The sequence below is a fragment of the Nerophis lumbriciformis genome, linkage group LG18, assembly GCF_033978685.3.
Source record: "Nerophis lumbriciformis linkage group LG18, RoL_Nlum_v2.1, whole genome shotgun sequence".
NCBI classification, from domain to species: domain Eukaryota; kingdom Metazoa; phylum Chordata; class Actinopteri; order Syngnathiformes; family Syngnathidae; genus Nerophis; species Nerophis lumbriciformis.
In genome coordinates, this window is record NC_084565.2 from 31,879,961 (window position 1) to 31,904,737 (window position 24,777).

General features: G+C 40.9%; 1 protein-coding gene across 1 annotated transcript in view; it reads right to left on the reverse strand.

The window, feature by feature from the left end:
* Nucleotides 1–24,777, reverse strand: part of scfd2 (sec1 family domain containing 2) — a 371,555-nt gene that overhangs the window by 298,168 nt on the left and 48,610 nt on the right. The gene's annotated exons all lie outside the window — the stretch shown is intronic.

Here is a 24,777-nt window from a genome sequence, read left to right on the forward strand (position 1 = left end):
TCACACTGAGGGTGGCCGTATAAACAACTTTAACACTGTTACAAATATGCGGCACACTGTGAACCCACACCAAACAAGAATGACAAACACATTTCGGGAGAGCATCCGCACTGTAACACAACATAAACACAACAGAACAAATACCCAGAACCCCTTGCAGCACTAACTCTTCCGGGACGCTACAATATACACCCCCCACTACCCCTTACCCCCCCCCAAATTCCAAGCTGCTGTTTTGAGGCATGTTAAAAAAAATAATGCACTTTGTGTCTTCAATAATAAATATGGCAGAGCCATGTTGGCATTTTTTTCCATAACTTGAGTTGATTGTTTAATGCAGGGGTGCTCATTACGTCGATCGCGAGCTACCGGTCGATCTCGGAGGGTATGTCAGTCGATCACCAGCCAGGCATTAAAAAATAGTCCTAAAAATGAGCGATCATAAATCTTCACTATGACGTCACTTTCGTCACTTGATTGACATTCACGGCAGCCGAGGGTCTTCTGAGATGACGCTGGCTGCTTCCAGCTCATTAAAATTACCGACTGGAAGGCGAGAAACACTTTATTTCAACAGACTGGCGCCGTACCTGTCGTCAAAACTCCAAAGACCGACTGCACAGTTGCACAGTTGCGCTAACAAAACAAGAGTCTCAGAAAGCTGGCGTGCACAAGCTAGCAAGCTACGGAGTTTGCCGACAATGTATTTCTTGTAAAGTGCATACAAAGGAGTACGGAAGCTGGACAAATAAGATGCCAAAAACCAACCACTTTCATGTGGTATTGGACAGAAAGGAGGACTTTTTTTCTCCTCCATTCGAAAATGCGGACCTTATCAGCACCACTGTCTGATTCCTATAAATGCAAGTCATCAGAATCAGGTAATACACCAACTTATATTCTTGTCTTCATGAAAGAAAGGAATCTATATGTGTTAAACATGCTTGTATTATCTTTAAACACCTTTAACTTATTAACAATATTAACTATATGTGTTAAACATGCTTGTATTATCTTTAAACACCTTTAAGTTGTTAACAATATTAACTATATGTATTAAACATGCTTGTATTATTAAACACCTTTAATTTTTTAACAATATTAACTATATGTGTTAAACATGCTTGCATTATCTTTAAACACCCTTTACTTGTTAACAATATTAACTATATGTATTAAACATACTTGTATTATCATTAAACACCTTTAATTTTTTAACAATATTAACTATATGTGTTAAACATGCTTGCATTATCATTAAACACCTTTAACTTGTTAACAATATTAACTATATGTATTAAACATTCTTGTATTATCATTAAACACCTTTAATTTTTTAACAATATTAATGATGTGTTAAACATGCTTGTATTATCATTAAACACCTTTAACTTGTTAACAATATTAACTATATGTATTAAACATGCTTGTATTATCATTAAACACCTTTAATTTTTTTAACAATATTAACTATATGTGTTAAACATGCTTGCATTATCATTAAACACCTTTAACTTGTTAACAAAAACATATATTTCATAAATAAGTAAATGTAAATTATATATATGAATGAGGTAGATCCCCACGACTTGATCAATTGAAAAGTAGCTCGCCTGCAGAAAAAGTGTGAGCACCCCTGGTTTAATGCATCCAGCGGGGCATCACAACAAAATTAGGCATAACAATGTGTTAATTCCACGACTGTATATATCGGTATCGGTTGATATTGGAATCGGTAATTAAGAGTTGGACAATATCGGAATATCGGATATCGTCAAAAAAGCCATTATCGGACATCTCTAGAAAAAAGTGAAGCGCTGTGAATACTTTCCGGATGCACTGTATGTGTAAAAGTACATAAAGTGTACAATTGTGCTTCTTAGAGACAAACACTCAGTCTAAAACAAGTGTGGAAAAACACAGCTCTTTCACATTAAAACTACAGACATTCCCAATTGGGTTTACAAAAAATATCTTTAAACTGTCCAAATTCTAGCATTAAGGCTGGATGTTGGACAATAAACTTCCAATACATTGAGTGGGCCCCTGAGAAGTAATCACATTAGTAAAAATACAACAATAAGGATATTTTAAGCAGAGCTTTAGCCTTGCCTAAGTAGACAAAAACAGAAGTTTTACCTTCAATGTTTTACTACTTGTGGCCATTTAACTTTAACAATACAATTTTTGATTTGAGACTGCTGCAAGATACTGGTATCAGGTTGTTAGAGCAACAAACACCCTCACAACTCTTAGTTCCCACAAATTTCCCCAATAGGAACAGGCTCAACAACTACCTGCCCACTCAGTGGCCACTCGCCATGTGGCAGTGTAAATATATCCCCCTCACACTCACACTGATCGGCGGAGAAAAATAAAAAAAATATCAGTCCACTACAGACCTGTGCGCTCAACTTTGGATCGTTTTCATCTCTACAGGATAAGATCGTCTACAGAGAGGAGAAAATAATCTATTTCTCAGAGCCTCCGACTGACCTGTCAGATTTCTCACTGCGCGATAGGATGCTGAAATTCCCTCTTATGTTGAATTATAGAGTGTATAAGTGTGCACATTTGTGTGTATTTGAATGTGCTTTTCTGGAACAGGTGTCTTTATTGTCCATGTACAGTATGTGCATGTATTTGTTTGATCAGTGACAGGAACAAAAAAATTACATTTAGGGATAAATTATGATTTATGTACAGTATTGCAATATTTATAACAACGTATGTATCACTGTTTTTTTATTCAGTGCCTTTGAGAAGTAAACCAGATGGCTCTAAAATATGTTCTCCCTTGGTTTGGCTCTGACAAACACTTTCAACTCCAATATTTGTGGAGATTTTCACTGCTTAAAAATGACATTGTGGATGGGAAATGTGTGTCGTTTCATGCAATCAAGCAAAATATGGATTTAAACTAAAGCACATTTACAAACTTAAAAAAAGGAAAATTTTTACAAATAAAAAATGCAGGTTTTGTTCACATGAAACTATGTATTTTGCGTTCCATGAAGTTTGTTTCCTGAAGGTTTGATTGCATTTCAACTTTATTATTACGGGTGGAGCCTCTTGTGAGCCTTTTTATTGGTCAGTCTCAAATGCAACCAAAACTCCAGGAAATGCAAATGAAACTTATAGTTTCATTGGAACTATTTTTAGGATTTGTAAACAAAACCTGCATTTCTTAAAATTAGTCAGCCCGAATGCAGCTGAGATAGGCTCCAGCACCCCAAAGGGGACAAGCGGTAGAAAATGGATGGATTTATGGATATTATATTCGTTTTTGACATTTAAAGGGGAACTGCACTTTTTGGGGGGAATTTTCCCTATCGTTCACAATCATTATGAGAGACAAAAACACACATCTATTTTTTTTTTTAACGATTTTAAACATGATAAAAAGCGCTTGAAAGTTGCGTATAATGGGAGTCATCTTTGTATCCTTCAAAGCCCTCTAAAACAACTTCAAAACCCTCCATCAACATTTTATATACACACTGAAAGTATATATATAATGTAGTAACAGACATCTTCATAACAATATGTAATATGTTCAATATTTACCGTATTATGAAAATTTTAATCATTTCCGGGAATTATTTATTCTGTTTCCATAGCAGCGCACGTCTGACTTCTGGCAACATATGTGTTCCTGCTTCCGGAATCAAAGAGGACGTGTGTTTTCTAATCATGGCAGACTTGGTAACAGACAACGACTATTTTTGGACAAATGATGATTCACAACCTTATACTTTTGAAGCTGAATATAATGCTGCTTATAGAAGGGAGCACAAAGGAAGAGTGAGACATTGGAGCAGACAGAAGCCGGGACAGTGAGGTGAAAGCAGTTTTGACGCTATAAATTTGGAACTTGGAGCAAAGGTATTTTGACATAAATGGAGTGCTTACCCAAAATCAACAAGAAACGTAACCGGCCAGCTGGACATCTGTCCATCGAGTTAGTCACTTTAATATAGGGCTGGGCGATAAAACAATAATATATATCGCGATAGACATGTGATCAATATCAATAGAAAATGGGGTCGATAGAACGTTCGATAATTTCACTGAGTTCTGTTAGAAAAAAATAGGAAGAAATGCCGAGCCGGAACCGCACGGCATTCTGGGGAGTGTAGGCAGGGGAAGGGCTTTGGCCTCTCAACCTATCACGGCCGAGCCTGAACCGCAAGGCATTCTGGGAAATGCTAACAGGAAAAAAAGAAAAAAAAGCAACAACGGCGAGCTGACGACGAGGAGTGAAACAAAACGGGAATATGAGTGCGGCAGCACGAGAGGAAATTGTAAATAAAAAAGGAAACGTCACGTCACCAGTTTGGCAGTATTTTGGATTTTTTAAGTCCGATACGAATCAGAGTAATACTGTCTGCAAACTTTGCAAGGTCGTCGTCCCGTCTGGGAACACGACAAACTTATTTTACCACCTGAGCCTACTCTCACCCGTTGGAGTACAGCAGTATCAAACAGCCACAACCATCTACATCAGCCGGTGCAAGTGGAACAGCACCGAAGCGGCAACAACAGACCACCATCGAGAGGTACTCGGCAGCAGTGCCATACGACAAAAATTCAAAACGTTATAAAGAAATAACGGATGCAGTGGTGGATCAATTAGCAAAGGACATGCTACCTACTTATATTTAAAATAAAAGTATTTAAATTCAGCCTTTTTTCTCCTGGTCTTTATTTAGAATAGGTTGTTTTTTTTATCAATAATTATCGATATCGACTGATATGAAACACTTATATCGTGATACATTTTTTAGTCATATCGCCCAGCCCTACTTTAATATCAATCATGATACATGCAGCATGCCATGTGTGTTATTACAACTACAATACATACACTGTCTGGCTAGCTGTGTACAAACAAATCGATGATGTGGGCTTAGAGCTGGGCGATATATCGATATACGCGATATATCGCGGGTTTGTCTCTGTGCAATATAGAAAATGACTATATCGTGATATTCGAGTATACGTTCTCACGCAGTTGCGTTAAGCTGCTGGCATTACACGACAGGCTCTTCACACTCCGTCTTGTGTCTCCTTCTCACAGACAGACAAGCGCACCTTCTTACATACGTCACATACTGTCACGTCATACGTCACATACGTATACGCCCTCGCGCAGCAGAGAAGTAGCGGCATGGGTAACATAAGCTGTGATGCGAGTGGTAATACAAGAGAAAGAAGGTGCAAATCTGGTAACAAATGAAGGAATAATTAATTCCCAAGAAAAACAGCAGGGGGTCCATCGTCTGGCGGTGGTTTGGCTTCAAGTGGGAATATGTCGAACAGACAACCGTAATTTGTCAAGTGTGGGGCAAAAGCGTTTCTACAAAAAGTAGCATTACTGCTAATATGTAGCATCATTTGAAAAGTCACCTGCTACAGAATGAAGAGTGCTTACTCCTCATGTTATCATCTCTATTCGGTGCCACACGCCCACACCATCAAAATGCCGAGGCAAACATTTCCAGATCAACACCGTATGAAAAAAAGAGTCAACAAAAGGAAATAATGTCGTGGAATACGTGTAATTACGTGGACCCCGACTTAAACAAGTTGAAAACTTATTCGGGTGTTACCATTTAGTGGTGAATTGTACGGAATATGTACTTCACTGTGCAATGTACTAATAAAAGTTTCAATCAATCAAAAAGTCCGCAGGAACCCACCACATAGCGAAGGACGAACACTATTTGATTTCCTATTATGCAGCTCATTTTTATTTGACACTTATTGAAATATCATGTTTTAAACTATTGTAGTGGCGTTCTGTACAAAAAGTGCACTTTAATTTAGTGTTGTTTTGATAAGTCATCTTAGTGACATCATGCACAAAAGTGCACTAATAGCTTGTTTTAAAAGGTCTCTGACAATCTTGCACTTTCTGTTTTGGAAATGACATGAATCAAATGTTTGTGCCACTGCTTAGTAACAGTTTAATAAATACAGTATTGGTAAATTGCCTAAGTTGTGATTTCCTTCTCTGCCTGAAAGTTTAAAATGAGCATATATTAATGCAGTATGAAGAAGAATGTTTTAATGTAGACACATAGAATCATCATACTGCTGTGATTATATGTATCAAGTGTTCATTCAAGGCTAAGGCAAAATATCGAGATATATATCGTGTATCGCAATATGGCCTAAAAATATCGAGATATTAAAAAAAGGCCTTATCGCCCATCTCTATGTGGGCTAATACTTTACAGATACTGTAATATGATTGTTCATGTTTTTCAGTCAAAACAGATTGGTGTCCTATCGCAGTGTTGTGCATTACAAACTCAAACGCATTTCGTGACGTTGTAAAAGCTACCTTATCTCTTGCCGTAGTTAGCTTTTACGGCTGATACTAAAGAACGCCGATGTGTTACTAGCAGTGACGTGCAGTCACTAGAGGCAGGTGAGGCGGGGCCTCACCTGCCATTATGGAAAGAAAAAAATTAAAAAGAAAAAAATATATATTAAATTGTTAAATGTATCCAGTGATTATACTATAAAGTTATTTTCCATTTAACTTCACCAGTTTTAGATTATTTTTATTCAAAATCGCTGAATTTTCACATTTGCCGTTCAAATACTGAGAAGAGACGGTGCGGTGAACAGCAGCCAGTCGAGGCACGTCACTCAGTGCATCAACATGGACGGACTCGGCTAACTGCTGGCCTGCTGTGCAGTGAGACCGTATTGCTATATGAACTATATTATACATTTCCATAGTTTAGTTAGCTGAGGTATATAATGTACAGTGTATTTTGTCAACAACTGTATGTGTGTAACGTATTTCTTGTGCTGAGCGATCATAAAACGGCTACAAAAGACGCACTGGCTGAGGCTCGCCTCCTGCACCCCCGCCGTAGAATGCACGGCAACCCCTGACGGGAGTGTTATATCAACTAAAGCTCACACTTAAACTTTCCACGTGCAAGATTTAATCTATTTAAAAAAGTTATTTCATAAGAAGCCAAAAAGTGCAAAAACAATAATGTTCGTGTTGGAGGAGTTGTGAATGACTGCAGGGCCACAACATTAGGTACACCTGCAGACTGCAGGTGTACCTAATTCACAACTCCTCCAACACGAACATTATTGTTTTTGCACTTTTTGGCTTCTTATTAAATAACTTTTGTAACCTATTTTTATGGGCTTTCCTCTTTGTGATGTTAAGTTCCTGTTATGCGCTGTTATACAGTATATGCCTTGAGCTCTTATTTTGAAGGCGCTAAGAGCAGAAGTGGCGACACGTTGGAGTGGAGCGGAAGTTTTTGAAAGAATGTAAATAAAGTGGTCCTCGTGTAAACTGGAGCCTCCGTGTTTGTTATTTTGTAGTTTCATACAGTATAGGCGACATTTATAAACCCTCGGTTACACTTTTTTAAATAGATTCAATCTTGCACGTGGAAAGTTGAAGTGAGGGCTTTAGTTGATATAACACTCCCATCAGGGGGTTCATTAATCCAGCACAACAGCGGCGCATTTATAAGTAAAGGTAAGACCATAATAACGTTTTTTTATTAAATGTGCTTTTTTGTGTGCTACAGTTTGTATGTGTAAAGTTAAAGTTAAGTTAAAGTACCAATGATTGTCACACATACACTAGGTGTGGTGAAATTTGTCCTCTGCATTTGACCCATCCCCTTGTTCACCCCCTGGGAGGTGAGGGGAGCAGTGGGCAGCAGCGGCGCCGTGCCCGGGAATCATTTTTGGTGATTTAACCCCCAATTCCAACCCTTGATGCTGAGTGCCAAGCAGGAAAGAATGCTGGTATGAGCTTTTAAACATAACCCGTTAACTGCTGCCAATCAAATGGTGAATAAAATACTCTTTAGGGTTCATATGTTTGTAAATCTGACTATGATGAAGTCAGTGCCTCACCAGCCATCAACCTCACCGCACGTCACTGGTTACTAGGATAGAAAAATAGTTCCTTAATGTTTGCTCTTACAATGTCACTACAGTTTGGTTATTATACAGGTTATGGAAGTATTGTTGACAGTTTTTGAATGCATTTTTAAAGTGATTTAGAGGTAAAATTGATTGCTCCATTAGCTGCATTTTTACAAGCTAGAAGAAAAAAAATTCCTTTTGTCTTCTTGTCTCTCATAATGATTGTGAACGATAGGCAAAATTCCCAAAGAGTGCAGTTCTTTGGTCAAAATGTTGCGTAGATTATGTTTTACAAACCATCTTCAAGCCGCTTTTTGACCGTCTCATCAGGATGCGCTGTTTTGTGCGCGGTCTTATTTACGTGTCTCCACTTCGACTATGTCTTCTCCCCGCCATCTTTGTTGTAGTTTTTAGCCCTTCTATCGAGAGACTACTGACAGATGTAAGTTCGAACAATGAGTTACTTTGTATTGGAGATGGCAACAGCGGATGATGCATGTGCATGTTTGAGTCAGTCTGCTCCACAACAAGAGGATAAAGAAAAAGAAGGCACTTATTGATTGCAGCGTCAGACTACAATGGCGGACTGGCACAAAGAGTAAATATCTACCATATGTAGAGGTATCTATTGTTGTCACAACTGGGGGAAAAAGTCGAATTGGGCAAATTCCAAACCTATTGTTTGGAAGAAGTATGAAGAAGGCAAGATTTCTTGATAAATATCAATGCCATGCTTTCATGTCAAAAACACAAGAATAGGTCATAATAAGTAAGAAATGTTGTTTTTGCAAAATTGGTCCCCTTTAAAACTTTTGTTAAACTAGTATTTTTCTTTTCTTTTTTAAATTATGAACTAGGGCTGGGCGATATGGCCTTTTTTAAATATCTCGATATTTTTAGGCCATATCGCGATACACAATATATATTGTGATATTTTGCCTTAGCCTTGAATGATCACTTGATGCATATAATCACAGCAGTATGATGATTATATGTGTCTACAATAAAACATTCTTGTTCATACTGCATTAATATATGCTCATTTTAAACTTTCATGCAGAGAGGGAAATCACAACTACATACCTGCCAACTTTTGAAATCAGAAAAACCTAGTAGCCAGGGTCCAAGGGCCGCAGGCCCCGGTAGGTCCAGGACAAAGTCCTGGTGGGGGGTTCCTTCGCCCCCCGACGCAAAATGATTATTAGCATTCAGACAGGTTAAAATGTTGCTAAAACCATCACTTTTCTATCAGTCACAGTGACTTTTCAAAACAAAAATATTACAGCAAAAATCATATGGGTTGATTGACATGTTTATTCTGTAAGCTAACTTCAATAGTTTGAAATTATTTTGACAGTTAATGCCAGTTATCCTGTCAACCTTTCACAAGACTTCAATTTGTTAATTGAAAGTATAAACAGTATAAACACTTTTTACAGTAAACAAATGGTAAAACAGTACTAAACAATTCCATTAAAAAAAAAATTGGTGTCATTATTAACTTTCTGTCCAAGCTTGTATAATCTACTGCCTTGTTCAATTGTAAAAAAATATTCTGTGCCTAAAATTCACATTTCTATTCCAATTATTATACTGTAAACATGGTAAGCTAACTTCATTAAAATTAATAGTCTTGTCAATAGCATGGAATTACAATTCAAATGTAGTTTTTTTGTAAGCCTTTCAAAAGAATTCAAAATATGAAAAATTAATGAAAATTAATCTAAGCCATCAGACACTTGAAAAGTGGCACATCACATCTCTAATGTAATCATTTTAACTTTTCAACAGAAATAGCACTGCAAAAATATTAAGGACATACTTCTGTATTTTGGTAGTTATGCTGTCAACATTTAACAAGATTTCTTCAACTTGGACTTGAAAGCATAAATAGTATAAACACTTTTAACAGTATAACAGTACTAAACAATTCCAATAGATAACATTGGTGTCATTACCTTTTTGTTTGCTCAATTATTGCCTCCGTAAAAATAAGCTTCGGCATTTATCACATCCAAAGAATCTGTTTGGGCGACGAAAAACGTTGAAAGTTTTCCACTTGTATCGCTAGCAACGGCAATAGACTTGTGTTTTTTTTGTCCCAACGTGGTCTTTTACATCGCTAATTCCTCCGTGTCCGATCGTAAAATCTTGTCTGCACAAGGTGCAATTCGCGTAGTTTTCACCCTTTTTGGAACGGATAATTATTCCCGGATAGGCTTTTGAATATTCTTCACGGAATGACTGCAGTTATCTTTTCGGTTTAAGACTCGTATGCGATTTTTCTCTGGCTGATTCCATGATCGTTCGCTCGTTTGGAAACAATGGCCTGGTGCTTGGCAGCGGTGCTATAAATAGCCTCGCGCATGGCATTCGGAATGGCTCGATAGGAAGTTACGGGAAGCAGTGTCGATTGTCATTGTTGTTACGCGATTTTGTTAATAAAACTTTTTTTTAAATATATTTTTTTTAATTAATGAAAAACCGTATTTTTTATCACTGCAACCGTAACCCAAAATAGGTTGATGAAAACCGTACTAATTACGGGAAAACCGGAGTAGTTGGCAGGTATGCAACTATGTCAATTTACCAAAACTGTATTTATTAAACAGTTATTAAGCAGTGACACAAACATTCATGTCATTTCCAAAACAGAAAGTGCAAGATTGTCAGAGACATTTTAAAACAAGCTATTAGTACACTTTTGTGCATGAAGTCACTAAGATGACTTACCAAAACAACACTAAATTAAAGTGCACTTTTTGTACAGAACGCCACTACAATAGTTTAAAACAAATAAAGTGCAATTTTGTGCATGATGTCACACAAGATATTTCAATAACTGTCAAATAAAAATAAGCTGCATAATAGGAAATCAAATAGTGAATGTCCTTCGCTATGTGGTAAGTTCCTGCGGACGTTATCTCCTTCTGTTGTTGACTATTTTTTTCATACGGTGTTGATGTGGAAATGTTTGCCTCTGCATTTTGTTGGTGTGGCACCGAACGGAGATGTTGACATGCGGAGTAAGCACTCTTCATTCTCTAGCAGGTGACTTTTCAAATGATGCTACATATTAGCAGTAATGCTACTTTTTGTAGCATTACACAGCTACACTTTTGCCCCACACTTGACAAATTATGGTTGTCTGTTCGACATATTCCCACTTGAAGCCAAACCACCGCCAGACGATGGACCGCGTGCTGTTTTTCTTGGGAATAAATTATTCCTTCATTTGTTACCAGATTCGCACCTTCTTTCTCTGGTATGACCACTCGCACCACAGCTAACGTTACCCATGCTGCTACCTCTCTGCTCCGCGAGGGTGTATACGTATGTGACGTATGTAAGAAGGTGCGCTTGTTTAAGTCTCTGTGAGAAGGAGAGACTAGAAAGAGTGAGAATAGTTGTAGTGTAATGCCAGCAGCTAAAAGCAAGAAGAACGTATACTCGAATATCACGATATAGGCATTTTCTATATCGCACAGAGAGAAACCCGCGATATATCGAGTAAATCGATATATCACCCAGCCCTATTATGAACCCATTATTATAGTTTGCAAACAGAAAAAGGATTTGCAAACCTTTTTTGGATTTAATTGTGCATGGACATGATTCCTTTGCCTTCACCTCTAGCGACGCTGGCTTACCTGTATATTTTATATATGGCGAAAAAGGCAAACAACAAAAATTTAATTGTAAGACATTTTCAAAACAAGCCCTCAGCATTTTATGGCTGAACGTTAGACTTAGACAAACTTTATTGATCCACAGGGGAAATTGTTCCACACAGTAGCTCAGTATCAAATGATGGAAAGGTTAAGGATGGAAAGGATAATGCAGGTATCAAGTAGACTAAAAATGTACCATAGTAGCAATATAAAATATAACATATGTAATATTTATATATGGTGGTGACTAGCGACTTGTCCAGGGTGTACCCCGCCTTCCGCCCGAATGCAGCTGAGATAAGCTCCAGCACTCCCCGCAACCCCAAAAAGGGACAAGCAGTAGAAAATGGATGGATGGATATACAGTATATAACATATACTGATATATTATTATATTATATTTTTATATAATAAAATTTAAAGTACCCATGATTGTCACACACACACACTAGGTGTGGCGAAATTATTCTCTGCATTTGACCCATCACCCTTGTTCACCCCCTGGAAGGTGAGGGGAGCAGTGGGCAGCAGCGGTGGCCATGCCCGGGAATAATTTTTGGTGATTTAACCCCCAATTCCAACCCTAGATGCTGAGTGCCAAGCAGGGAGGTAATGGGTCCCCTTTTTATAGTCTTTGGTATGACTCGGCCGGGGTTTGAACTCACGATCTACCGATCTCAGGGCGGACGCTCTAAATATATATGCAATTACCATGTACAATACTACAGTAGTTATAGTTACAGTAGTAAGTTATTTTTTATTTCAAAGTAGGCACACTGTACTTATGTTTGCTGTAATAAAAAGTTTACAAGTCGTGTTATGTTTTCCGCCACCACAGTATTTATTTTTGTAGACGAAAGGGCACAATGGCTTTTTTTTAGTAAAGGTGGTTGACCCCTGCCATAGACCAATCAATTTAATTTATTTTCCCCATTTGGGAAAAGAAGAAGCACATCCACAAGCTTTCTTATGTTATGGTTCCCATTCACACATATTAAAACTTTGAAAGAGGCCCCAACATTAAATGTCCAAGGCTATTCTGCTCTTCAGGTGCATAAATAAAATCATCTGGTTTTCCGGTGTCCCCCTTCTCATGGAGCGTTACTTACGAGGCTGTCCAGCCGCTGAGGTGGGCAACAACTCAGACCCCGTGTGGACATCTCACATCACTTAGCCCCGGACTCACCCCGTTCACCTACAGTCATCTTAAAGTGGCTGGACTAAATCATGGTCGCCCCTCATGGCCTCTTTGCACCGTTCAAGACTTTGATCATCGGCTGAGCCTCACTTGCTGTGTCTGCACCATCCGGCTAACACGCGCCTATAAAAAAATATTTATAGCATGATCGTGATCTAGCAGGATCGGTTTCCTTGCATTGTTCTGCAACAAAATAGTTTCAAACGGACCAAACTCTGCAGTTATGGCGGCACTCAGAGGGAATGCTTGTAACAGTGAATAACATATATATAAAGGACTCATGACGTGATTACACAATTGTCTATGCATTTGATTATTAATAGGGCTGTCAAAGGTAACGCGATAAGGCGTTAACTTCAAGTTCCTTAAAGGGGAACATTATCACCAGACCTATGTAAGCGTCAATATATACCTTGATGTTGCAGAAAAAAGACCATATATTTTTTTCATCGATTTCCGAACTCTAAATGGGTGAATTTTGGCGAATTAAACGCCTTTCTAATATTCGCTCTCGGAGCGATGACGTCACGACATCAGAAAGCAATCCGCCATTTTCTCAAACACCGAGTCAAATCAGCTCTGTTATTTTCCGTTTTTTCGACTGTTTTCCGTACCTTGGAGACATCATGCCTCGTCGGTGTGTTGTCGTAGGGTGTAACAACACGAACAGGGACGGATTCAAGTTGCACCAGTGGCCCAAAGATGCGAAAGTGGCAAGAAATTGGACGTTTGTTCCGCACACTTTACCGACGAAAGCTATGCTACGACAGAGATGGCAAGAATGTGTGGATATCCTGCGACACTCAAAGCAGATGCATTTCCAACGATAAAGTCAAAGAAATCTGCCGCCAGACCTCCATTGAATCTGCCGGAGTGTGTGAGCAATTCAGGGACAAAGGACCTCGGTAGCACGGCAAGCAATGGCGGCAGTTTGTTCCCGCAGACGAGCGAGCTAAACCCCCTGGATGTCTTGGCTCACACCGTCCCTTATGCCACCGAAGATGATCAAGAGAAGAATATCGACCCTAGCTTCCCTGGCCTGCTGACATCAACTCCAAAACTGGACAGATCAGCTTTCAGGAAAAGAGCGCGGATGAGGGTATGTCTACAGAATATATTAATTGATGAAAATTGGGCTGTCTGCACTCTCAAAGTGCATGTTGTTGCCAAATGTATTTCATATGCTGTAAACCTAGTTCATAGTTGTTAGTGTCCTTTAATGCCAAACAAACACATACCAATCGTTGGTTAGAAGGCGATCGCCGAATTCGTCCTTGCTTTCTCCCGTGTCGTTTTCGTCGGTTTCGCTTGCATACGGTTCAAACCGATATGGCTCAATAGCTTCAGTTTCTTTTTCAATTTCGTTTTCGCTACCTGCCTCCACACTACAACCATCCGTTTCAATACATGCGTAATCTGTTGAATCGCTTAAGCCGCTGAAATCCGAGTCTGAAGCCGAGCTAATGTCGCTATAGCTTGCTGTTCTTTCCGCCATGTTTGTTTGTATTGGCATCACTATGTGACGTCACAGGAAAATGGACGGGTGTATATAACGATGGTTAAAATCAGGCACTTTGAAGCTTTTTTTAGGGATATTGCGTGATGGGTAAAATTTTGAAAAAAACTTCGAAAAATAAAATAAGCCACTGGGAACTGATTTTTAATGGTTTTAACCCTTCTGAAATTGTGATAATGTTCCCCTTTAAACAGCGATACTTTTTTTTAACGCGCAATTAACGTTTTCGACCCTCGGCCCATTCCGTAGTTTGTAATGGCGTCCAGTTACTGTTGAGTCACAAGCTCGAAAATAGCTACTCGAACTGCTTTAGTAAAGAGGTAGCGAGGAAGTCTAAAATGACATCCATTGCACCGGTCACCCAGGGGGGGGGGTCCCATATCTGTGGACCCCTCCAAGGTTTCTCATTGTTCCGATTGGGTTGAGTTTTTCTTGCCCTGATGTGGGATCTGAGCCGAGGATGTCGTTATGGCTTGTGCAGCCCTTTGAAACAAGATTAAAGGTAATATAAATAAACTTTGATTCATTGATTGATTGATAAAATCACATTTATCTGAGATTTTCGTCAAAATATGTCAAGCATTTTCTCATACCAATCACACACATCTGGTTGGCGGCTTAACAATAATAGCCCTACGCTTCACATCCGGTCTAACCAAAAAAAACAACGAAAAATTGTCTAACTATAAGATAATGCTATTCTGTTATTCTGTATTATTCTGTGATATTTCTACCTAAATAACTATTTTCTGGCAGATTAAAATTAAGTGTATTGTAATGGCAGCCGCGATATGAAGGAGGAAGATTGTCTTTGAAAAATCTTGTCTTCTTCTTTGCTACAACTGAGACAAGCTCTAATACTGCAGTCATGCCTGCCACTGCTCTCTGCAGCCCACATTGGGTGATTACAGTTAACTACACAATATTATCATCGCTATGGTATACTATTTAATAACCTGTTCTGAGTGATAGTCCGCACTTACAGAATGTTTAACACGCTGAATATCACATTTTATTAATACGTAGGTAAGAAGAAGGTAAAACATTGTCACGCAGGGATATGAATACCATTTACTTTACAACATGTAAAGTACAGAATATCAGAAGCATTTATTCAGGTAGTAAAAATATCACCTAAGATATTTGACAATCAAAGCATGATCGTAACATTTCACATTTTGTGTTATTAATGCGTGAAAATGCTATCTAAACATGGAAGTGTAGCTCCTCTCCTCTAAATACAAGTGATCCTAAAGCACGAATACAAATTATGTATTCCTACATAATGCAAATTCTGGCAAGACACCAACACACTGCAGGTAATTTTTAAATTCTCTTTAAAAGTGTGTTTATATCCTTTTCGTGTTTAGCTGTTTCAAAAAGCATAATGTTTTAAAACAATTCGTTAAAGTAAATTATATGTCAAGTCATGGTATTAAGAATTTAAAAAGATTCGTATGGGGTGGACTTATTAATGACGAAAAATTATATCTTTCTGCGATATTGCGATTAATTTTGAGTTAACTATAAACATAATGCAATCAATCAAGATTAAATAATGTATTCGTTTCATAGCCCATCCATCCATCCATCCATCTTCTTCCGCTTATCCGAGGTCGGGTCGCGGGGGCAGCAGCCTAAGCAGGGAAGCCCAGACTTCCCTCTCCCCAGCCACTTCGTCCAGCTCCTCCCGGGGGATCCCGAGGCGTTCCCAGGCCAGCCGGGAGACATAGTCTTCCCAACGTGTCCTGGGTCTTCCTCGTGGCCTCCTACCGGTCGGACATGCCCTAAACACCTCCTTAGGGAGGCGCTCGGGTGGCATCCTGACCAGATGCCCGAACCACCTCATCTGGCTCCTCTCGATGTGGAGGAGCAGCGGCTTTACTTTGAGCTCCCCCCGGATGACAGAGCTTCTCACCCTATCTCTAAGGGAGAGCCCCGCCACCCGGCGGACGAAACTCATTTCGGCCGCTTGTACCCGTGATCTTGTCCTTTCGGTCATAACCCAAAGCTCATGACCATAGGTGAGGATGGGAACGTAGATCGACCGGTAAATTGAGAGCTTTGCCTTCCGGCTCAGCTCCTTCTTCACCACAACGGATCGATACAGCGTCCGCATTACTGAAGACGCCGCACCGATCCGCCTGTCGATCTCACGATCCACTCTTCCCTCACTCGTGAACAAGACTCCGAGGTACTTGAACTCCTCCACTTGGGGCAAGATCTCCTCCCCAACCCGGAGATGGCACGCCACCCTTTTCCGGGCGAGAACCATGGACTCGGACTTGGAGGTGCTGATTCTCATCCCAGTCGCTTCACACTCAGCTGCGAACCGATCCAGTGAGAGCTGAAGATCCTGGCCAGATGAAGCCATCAGGACCAAATCATCTGCAAAAAGCAGAGACCTAATCCTGCAGCCACCAAACCGGATCCCCTCAACGCCTTGACTGCGCCTAGAAATTCTGTCCATAAAAGTTATGAACAGAATCGGTGACAAAGGGCAGCCTTGGCGGAGTCCAACCCTCACCGGAAACGTGTCCGACTTACTGCCGGCAATGCGAACCAAGCTTTGACACTGATCATACAGGGAGCGGACCGCCACAATCAGACAGTCCGAAACCCCATACTCTCTGAGCACTCCCCACAGGACTTCCCGAGGGACACGGTCGAATGCCTTCTCCAAGTCCACAAAGCACATGTAGACTGGTTGGGCAAACTCCCATGCACCCTCAAGGACCCTGCCGAGAGTATAGAGCTGGTCCACAGTTCCACGACCAGGACGAAAACCACACTGTTCCTCCTGAATCAGAGGTTCGACCATCCGGCGTAGCCTCCTCTCCAGTACACCTGAATAGACCTTACCGGGAAGGCTGAGGAGTGTGATCCCACGATAGTTAGAACACACCCTCCGGTTCCCCTTTTTAAAGAGAGGAACCACCACCCCGGTCTGCCAATCCAGAGGTACTGCCCCCGATGTCCACGCGATGCTGCAGAGTCTTGTCAACCAAGACAGCCCTACAGCATCCAGAGCCTTAAGGAACTCCGGGCGGATCTCATCCACCCCCGGGGTCTTGCCACCGAGGAGCTTTTTAACTACCTCAGCAACCTCAGCCCCAGAAATAGGAGAGCCCACCACAGATTCCCCAGGCACTGCTTCCTCATAGGAAGACGTGTTGGTGGGATTGAGAAGGTCTTCGAAGTATTCCCTCCACCGATCCACAACTTCCGCAGTCGAGGTCAGCAGAACACCATCCGCACAATACACGGTGTTGGTAGTGCACTGCTTCCCCTTCCTGAGGCGGCGGATGGTGGTCCAGAATCGCTTCGAAGCCGTCCGGAAGTCGTTTTCCATGGCTTCCCCGAACTCCTCCCATGTCCGAGTTTTTGCCTCCGCGACTGCTGAAGCCGCACACCGCTTGGCCTGTCGGTACCTGTCCGCTGCCTCAGGAGTCCCATGAGCCAAAAGAACCCGATAGGACTCCTTCTTCAGCTTGACGGCATCCCTCACCGCCGGTGTCCACCAACGGGTTCTAGGATTACCGCCACGACAGGCACCAACTACCTTGCGGCCACAGCTCCAATCAGCCGCCTCGACAATAGAGGTGCGGAACATGGTCCACTCGGACTCAATGTCCAGCACCTCCCTCGTGACATGTTCAAAGTTCTTCCGGAGGTGGGAATTGAAACTCTCTCTGACAGGAGACTCTGCCAGACGTTCCCAGCAAACCCTCACAATGCGTTTGGGCCTGCCAGGTCTGTCCGGCATCCTCCCCCACCATCGCAGCCAACTCACCACCAGGTGGTGATCGGTAGAAAGCTCCGCCCCTCTCTTCACCCGAGTGTCCAAAACATGAGGCCGCAAATCCGATGACACAACTACAAAGTCGATCATAGAACTGCGGCCTAGGGTGTCCTGGTGCCAAGTGCACATATGGACACCCTTATGCTTGAACATGGTGTTCGTTATGGACAATCCGTGACGGGCACAAAAGTCCAATAACAAAACACCACTTGGGTTCAGATCCGGGCGGCCATTCTTCCCAATCACGCCTCTCCAGGTTTCACTGTCGTTGCCAATATGAGCGTTGAAGTCCCCCAGTAAAACGAGGGAATCACCCGGGGAAGTACTCCCTCGAGTGAATCCAAAAAGGGTGGGTACTCTGAGCTGCTGTTTGGCGCGTAAGCGCAAACAACAGTCAGGACCCGTCCCCCCACCCGAAGGCGGAGGGAAGCTACCCTCTCGTCCACCGGGTTGAACTCCAACATGCAGGCTCTGAGCCGGGGGGCAACAAGAATTGCCACCCCAGCCCGTCGCCTCTCACTGCTGGCAACGCCAGAGTGGAAGAGAGTCCAGCCCCTCTCGAGAGAACTGGTTCCAGAGCCCTTGCTGTGCGTCGAGGTGAGTCCGACTATATCCAACCGGAACTTCTCTACCTCGCGCACTAGCTCAGGCTCCTTCCCCCCCAGCGAGGTGACGTTCCACGTCCCAAGAGCTAGCTTCTGTAGCCGAGGATCGGACCGCCAAGTGCCCTGCCTTCGGCTACCGCCCAGCTCACATTGCACCCGACCTCTATGGCCCCTGCTATGGGTGGTGAGCCCATTGGAGGGGGGACCCACGTTGCCTCTTCGGGCTGTGCCCGGCCGGGTCCCATGGCGCTCGCCATCGTGCCCCAACTCCGGGCCTGGCTCCGGAGGGGGGCCCCGGTGACCCGCGTCAGGGCGAGGGAAATCTGAGTCTCGGTTCTTGCATTTCCATAGAAGTCTTCGAGCTGCTCTTTGTCTGATCCCTCACCTAGGACCTGTTTGTCTTGGGAGACCCTACCAGGGGGCATGGAAGCCCCCGGACAACATAGCTCCTAGGATCATTGGGACACGCAAACTCCTCTACCACGTTAAGGTGGCAGCTCAGGTGGCATCATAGCCTTAATTATTATATATATTTTTTTACATGCACTGCAAAAAAAATTCTGTAGATTTTGCTTTCAAAGACTGGCAGCTCAATCGCCAGAATTTTTCCTTAAAAATGTACGGTAGGTTTTAGGGCATTTACTGTAAACGGAAAGACGGCACCACTGTTTTTTCCCAGTAAAATTCTGGTGAGTGAACTTTTAATTTTTTTTGTACGGTTGTTGTTATTTATGTTGTATTACTGTAAATAGTTTTTTTTACTGTGAACTGTATAGTTATTTTTACAATGTACAATTTGATAGACAACTTGCTTTGAAATCATAAGTCAAGCAGATATTTAAGAATTAATTTCTATTTTAAAACATGTTTGAAATGTATGCTAAAATAACACTGGTTACATTATTAGGTATTACAATTTTAAATATATATATATATATATATATTAAATATATATATGCATATATATACTGTATATATACATATATACATATATATATATATATATACATATATATACACATATATATATATACACACATATATACATATATATACACACATATATATATATATATATATACACACACACACACACACACATATATATATATATATGTAATTGCATGTATTTTTTTTGTCAAAATGGAAAGGACAAATGTATTTAGTAAGAAGAGATTAAGTACCTTATATTATGCTCATTGTTGTTTTATGTAAATACGATAACAAAACAGCGCATTCTGAAGAGACAGTCAGAAAGCAGCTTGAAGAGTCTGTTAAAAAATATCTATGCAAAATTTTGATTTATGTAGACTAAAGGAAGAGTTTTAAATGTAGAAACAAAATCATAACACAAGCCCTTTAAAAAAAACAGTAGCTGCAGGAATCCTTCTTGTAACCACACATCTCACAATGTCATCAAACTACCACACTAGCATTTTAAGGCGGTACTCACACGAGACCACTTGTGTTTGTCCCACTTCACACTTATTAGCACAGGACCAGTCAACGAGCAGCCTAAAGGCCAAATCTGTCCGAGGAATGACATGAGAATGACCCCCAAATTCAGCTTAAGACTTGGGGGTGACTATAAAATGTTGTGGTAGATTCCCAAAAAACACTAGAGTGCTGTCATATAGATGATCTTTGACTATCTTTTTCACATTATATATATTGGGTCCCTAAAAAGAGCAGAGCTCTCCTGTCATATAGAGGAACTTGGACCGGTGTCAACACATTGCTTGTCCTTTAATTTACCGCTAGCCATTTGGTGAGATAAAACTTCTAAGTTATGATAGATCACTGCATGGACATTTCCGTCATTTTCAGAAATTTTGTAAATCGTACAATGAAAATACAGCAAAATCCAATGTCCACTGTAGAGGACGCTGCTTCTCATAAATATACAAAACAAAGATATGTGAGGGGGGGAGTACTGGCCCTCAGTCCTTAGCGATTTGGGTCTGAATCTTCTACAATTTACAAAACTCAAAACCAGTGAAGTTGGCACGTTGTGTAAATCGTAAATAAAAACAGAATACAATGATTTGCAAAGACAAGATAATTAATGTTCGAACCAAGAAACTTAGTTTTTTTGCAAATAATCCTTAACTTAAAATTTAATGGCAGCAACATATTGCAAAAAAGTTGGCACGGGGGCATTTTTACCACTGTGTTACATGGCCTTTCCTTTTAACAACACTCAGTCAATGTTTGGGAACTGAGGAGATCAATTTTTGAAGCTTTTCAGGTGGAATTATTTCCCATTCTTGCTTGATGTACAGCTTAAGTTGTTCAACAGTCCGGGGTCTCTAATGTCGTATTTTACACTTCATAATACGCCACACATTTTCAAATGGGAGACAGGTGTAGACTGCAGGCAGGCCAGTCTAGTACCCGCACTCTTTAAATACGAAGCCACGTTGTTGTAACACGTGTAGGATGTGGCTTGGCATTGTCTTGCTGAAATAAGCAGGGGCGTCCATGATAACGTTGCTTGGATGGCAACATATGTTGTTACAAAACTTGTATGTACCTTTCAGCATTAATGGTGTGTAAGTTACCCATGCCTTGGGCACTAATACACCCCCATACCATCACATATGCTGGCTTTTGAACTTTGCGCACAGTCCGGATGGTTCTTTTACTATTTGGTCCGCAGGACACGACGTGTACAGTTTCCAAAAACAATTTGAAATGTGGACTCGTCAGACCACAGAACACTTTTCCACTTTGCATGAGTCCATCGTAGATGAGCTCAGGCCCAGCGAAGCCGACGGCGTTTCTGGGTGTTGTTGACAAATGGCTTTCGCTTTGCAAAGTAGAGTTTTAACTTGCACTTACAGATGTAGCGACAAACTGTAGTTACTGACAATGGTTTTCTGAAGTATTCCTGAGGCCATGTGGTGATATCCTTTACACACTGATGTCGCTTTTTGATGCAGTACCGCCTGAGGGATCGAAGGTCACAGGCATTTAACGGTACGTGCAGTGATTTCTCCAGATTCTCTGAACATTTTGATGATATTACGGACCGTAGATGGTGAAATCCCTAAATTCCTTGCAATAGTTCGTGGAGAAATGTTGTTCTTAAACTGTTCGACAATTTGCTCACGCATTTGTTCACAAAGTGGTGACCCTCGCCCCATCCGTGTTTGTGAATGACTGAGCATTTCATGGAAGCTGCTTCTACACCCAATCATGGCACCCTCCTGTTCTCAATGAGCCTGTTCACCTGTGGGATGTTCCAAATAAGTGCTTGATGAGCATTCCTCAACGTTCTCAGTCTTTTTTGCCACTTGTGCCAGCTTTTTTGAAACATGTTGCAGGCATCAAATTCTAAATGAGCGAATATTTGCAAAAAATAACAAAGTTTATCAGTTCGAACATTAAGTATCTTGTCTTTGCAGTCTATTCGATTAAATATAGGTTAAAAATGATTTCCAAATCCTTGTATTCTGTTTTTATTTACAATTTACACAACGTGCCAACTTCACTGGTTTTGGGTTTTGTAGTAGAATATCCCTGCACTTGTGCACTGATGTGTTCCTCATAACAGCAGACTTCCCCTGGTTTGGCATGATTAAAAGAGGTGGGCCTGGGTGGGGCACAATTACATGTGTAAACACATGCACGTGCGTAACTTAGCTGAGTCATAGAATGACTCAATAATAGAAATAAAACCCAAATATTCCTAAAGTCAAACCCACAAAATTGTCCCACACCCGCAACTACAATTGTGCACGTAACAATGTGATCACTCCTCTCGCAAGTAATTAATGACAGATTAAATATGCCCCCTTGCACAATAGAAATAATCAGAACGACTCGGAATAGGACTGAAAAAAGGCTACCAAGTCAGGGAAAATGGAGTAACATAGCAGTGTACTGTAGGTGGAGGGGGAACTGCATCCAAGTCAAAACCTCCATAATTCATACTTAAATGGCTTGTGTCAGATAGGCTTTAATGTAAACCCACTTGTTGATTATTAAAATATGTCAAATAGCAACCAGGGATAACTGGGATACTTGTAATTTGAATTGATTTACGTGGACAAGTTGAAAAACGTATTCGGGTGTTACCATTTAGTAGGGATGTCCCGATCCAGGTTTTTGCACTTCCGATCCGATACCGATATTGTTTTTGCACTTCCGATCCGATACCGATACTGACCGATACTGGCCTATCCGAGCATGTATTAAAGTTTAAAGTTATTTAGCCTACTTAGTTGTCAGAATCATGTTGAAAAGGGTTTTAGTACTCTTGATAACAACTAGCCAGCTGAATTAGGTGAGTTTGAATAATACACAATGGTTGGTAACAAGAAACTGACCTGTTTATTCAAGGAGAAACACAAAATAGAAAAAATTATACATGACAAACAGAAATGGCATCATTGAACTAGGGCTGGGCGATATGGCCTTTTTTAATATTGCGATATTTTAAGGCCATATTGCGATACACGATATATATCTCGATATTTTTGCCTTAGCCTTGAATGAACACTTGATGCATATAATCACAGCAGTATGATGATTCTTTGTGTTTTGATTGATTGATTGAGACTTTTATTAGTAGGTTGCACAGTGAAGTACATATTCCGTACAATTGACCACTAAATGGTAACACCCCAATAAGTTTTTCAACTTGTTTAAGTCGGGGTCCACTTAAATTGATTCAAGATACAGATATATACTATTACCATAATACAGTCATCACACAAGATAATCACATTGAATTATTTACATTATTTATAATCCGGGGTGTGGAGGGGGGCGCCGGATGCAAGCGTAAAAAAGACAGCCAAAAGAGTTTGATATGAGAATAAATCTAAAGTTAAAATATAGGGTAGAAATGCACCCATTTGCAGGAAATGTAGTCTTGATTTTCAAAATGTTCTTTCAAGGCTTGCATGTCTACATTAAAACATTCTTCTTCATACTGCATTAATATATGCTACTTTTAAACTTTCATGCAGAGAAGGAAATCACAACTAAAAAAATCACTAATTTTTTCATACGGTGTTGATGTGGAAATTTTTGCCTCGGCATTTTGATGGTGTGGGCGTGTGGCACCGAATGGAGATAAGCGTCTCGACAGACGTCACAATATTTGAACAATGATGACGAAAACTGTTTTCTCTGTCGTGTCCGTGTGTCGAAAATTGTTATGCGCTTATTTTTTTATTTGATTTTGTGCGTGGCATATAATTGCTATGCGCACAGGCACGCACCTTAGAGGGAACGTGGGTCACACGGCTGCGCTAGCATCACAGCTAACGTTAGCCATGCTGCTACCTCTCTGCTCGAGGAGGAGGTATACGTATGTGACGTATGACGTGACAGTATGTGACGTGTGTGTAAGAAGGTGCGCTTGCTGTCTGTGAGAGGGAGACACAGGAAAGAGTGAGAAGAGCCTGTCGTGTAATGCCAGCAGCTAAAAGCAAATGCGTGAGAATCCACAGACCTGTGGATGTGTTGAAGGTGTGCTGGAAAATGCGGAACGGAAAAAAGGGAGCAGCAGAAAAGTGGATGTATTATTTAAATCGGTGCGTTAAAAACTGGATCCGGATCGGCATTTTCCCATGCCTTGCCGATACGCATTTTCTGGCAAATATCGGCGGCCGATCCGATCCAAATATCGGATCGGGACATCCCTACCATTTAGTGGTCAATTGTACGGAATATGTACTGAACTGTGCAATCTACTAATAAAAGTTTCAATCAATCAATCAATCCACTGGCCACGGATGTGCGTTATGTGAAAAAGTTGCAATTATCTAAAAGTGGACATACATGCACAGTTGACAGATGACAGTGAAGGACATTAATCCAGTAACGTTTGACCCTTAGTTTAGCCTCCATGTGTCTTATATCCGTCGCAAACAACCTCAGTATCTGCCCCCATCATTGATTTGTGTAAACTGTGAAGCAGTGGCTTGTTCAGATCACCCACAAATTGAGCCTTTAAGCAAAAACGTGTTAAAGGAAACCACAGAGTGTACACAAATGCTTGGCCGCGTGTGTGTGCGAGTGTGTGACCTCCGAAAACATATTACAACCTGCTT